The sequence below is a fragment of the Dipodomys ordii genome, unplaced genomic scaffold (assembly GCF_000151885.1).
Source record: "Dipodomys ordii isolate 6190 unplaced genomic scaffold, Dord_2.0 Scaffold55, whole genome shotgun sequence".
In the NCBI taxonomy this organism is placed as follows: domain Eukaryota; kingdom Metazoa; phylum Chordata; class Mammalia; order Rodentia; family Heteromyidae; genus Dipodomys; species Dipodomys ordii.
The window spans coordinates 8,196,881-8,199,610 of NW_012267271.1; positions in this window are offsets into that span (position 1 = coordinate 8,196,881).

Sequence of the window (2,730 nt, forward strand, 5' to 3'; positions counted from 1 at the left end):
CTCATGGGCTTGCTACTCCAGAGCCTGGTGGTCTCTGGAACCTTCTAAATACACTGGTGTGCAACCGCACATTCCAAACAAGTGTGGGCTTCTGTCCACATCGTGGGCATAGAGAGATCTGTGCTGTCCTAACTCACCGCTGACCCTTCCTGGAGGCTCGGTGGAAGTCTGCATCCTCTTGTCTCTGCAGAAGTCAGAGGTTTCCCTCTTCCTTGCCACATTCTCTCCATCTTCACAGCCTGCACTGACTAGCTGTGTTCTTGTACCTTAGTGCCAACCCGCTCTGATCCAGCCTCCTGTCTCTCTTTCCCACTCGGAGAACTGGTGACTGTTCTGAACCCACCTGGACAATCTCCGTCCACCACAGGAGCCCCTGGCATCGTTGGTGCCATCTGTAGTCCTCATCTCCCTCTGCCAGGCAACTTCACATGTCTGCAAGTTCTGGGTCCAGGACATGGGCAGCTTTGGAGCCAGTATTCTGCTTTTCCTGAAGGAAAATGAATTTGTAGGAAAATGAAAGGGAAGAAGGTCTCCCAGTCAGAGCTTTTGCCAAGAGATCCATCAGACGCCACCTCACTTTGTCAAATGACTTCGCAGGCCCCAGTGCTGCCTGTCCCAGATCCGCGGGTGACCCCATGGGCAGTGTGTCGATGCACCAAGGAGGGAGGCTGTGCAGGCCAGGCAAATTCCCTTACAGCAGAGGTTCCTTCTCTCCCAGTGAGGAAGCTCGGGAGACTGATGTCTGAGGAGCTATGGGTGGGGGTACAAGAGGGCAGCTGGTCTCGTTCAGGGGCAGGGAGAACTAAGGAAGAGACTCCTCAGCTCTGTTAGGACCCCACAGAGTGCAGTTCAGGGGTCTGGAAAACTCTGGGATCTGTGGGTATGGAGTTATAGTCTTTCCCCCATTAGAATAAAGGCTGCATAGCAGAAAGATTATTCTGGAAACTGCCTGCACTCCATGGCTGATTGCCATGCATACACATAAGCATACACACACAGATCCAGGCACACACATGCACACTTACACATACGCATAAGCACATGCATTTGTATGTGTATGTAGTCATATGCATAAATGGTGCACACACAACAACACTCAGCTTCATGCACAAACATGCCTCTAGGAGTAAACACACAGAATGTCAACATGTGCACATACAGACACACACTAGAGACACCGATGTAACTACAAATCCCAAAGGGAACCACTCAGACACACATGGAGAGGCTCGGGCAGGCACAGACGAGTGTACACATGTACTAGCAAAGGCAAAATTCACAGGCACACAATCACACAGGCACATGCAGGCAGCAGGTGGATTCCTTCAGTCAATGGCCTGTGCTGAGCTCTCCTAAGACCTAGAATGAGGGATGGGATGGTAGCCCTGGACGGATGTGGAGATGAGGACACGCTCGGGTTTGAGTGGGCAGGCTGGGGGTAGAAAGAGGGAGTGAGCATTCTGTGTTTCCCCTGGGGAACAGGTGTGAAGATGGAGCAAGAGTCAGGGTTGTGGTGGAGAAGGAAAGCAACATAGCTTGCAGGGGGCCTTGCTGGTGGAGGTGTTTGGAGACAGACTTTGCTGTGCTTGGAGTCTGAAGGTGGAGGAGAAAGGGGGAGGTGTGGCAGCCTTGCTGTGGGTGGGAATTGGGGTCTAGGTACAGGCCAACAACACCAGAGAGCACGTCACAACCGAGGCTGGTCCTGGCTCTGGGGAAGGGGGGAGAACAAGGAGCCCTTGTGGTTGTTCCGAGGCAGAACACTTCCCACTCTGATAATGAAGTGCTTGCTCAGCGCACACTTCCTCAAACGCATCAAAGGACATTGTGAAAGCTAATTGCACAAATTAGTACTATCCATTCACTGCCATCCCAACCAAGTCCTGTGTGTGTGTGTGTGTGTGTGTGTGTGTGTGTGTGTGTGTATACCTTTGTGCAAATGAGGGCAGCGAGGTCCATGACAGAATAAAACCCAGTGGCTGTGAGGAGGCGGGTGCACGGAGCGGCCATGGAGCCCTTGCAGCTGCTTCTGCTGTCCGGGGCGCTGAGCCTGCTCTCTGCGGTGCAAGCAGAGGGGCCTAAGCTAATTCCAGCTCGCTCTTGGCAGGTGACAGCCCTGGGCAGGAGTGAGGGTGGGGCCTGGGTCTTTTTTGTGTGCCTGTGTCAGGTGTGGGGCCTGAACTCAGGGCATGGGCGCTGTCCCTGAGCTCTTCAGCTCAAGCTAGCACTCTACCACTTGAGCCACAGCGCCACTTCTGGCTTTTTCTGCTTATGTGGTGCTGAGGAATTGAACCCAGGGCCTCATGCATGTGAGGCAAGCACTCTCCCACTGAGCCACCTTCCTAGCCCAGGCCTAGGTCTTTGAGATGAGGTCTCAGGCCTGTGACTAGGGCTGGCGGTGGGGGTTGGCAGTGTGTGTGGGTCTTAGGTCCTTGGTGACATCAGTCTGGACGAGGGGTTGGTATGGGAGGGTCTCTGGGGGATAGTAGTGTTGTCCAATCGCTGGAGGGGATCCAGAGGTCGAGGGACACACTGCAGATTTCTGAAAGTGAAAACTTCTTAGAAAACCCATGGCTTTGTATAGATGGCTACCCATGAGCCTTTCATGGGGAAATAAAAGTTCTAAGTAGAGTCCCATCTGATGAGTGGAAAGAGCCTTCTCTGGAGGAAGTGAGTTATTGAGTGGCAGGACCTCCCCCTCCCCCTCCCCTTCCCCCTTCTCCCCCTCCCCCT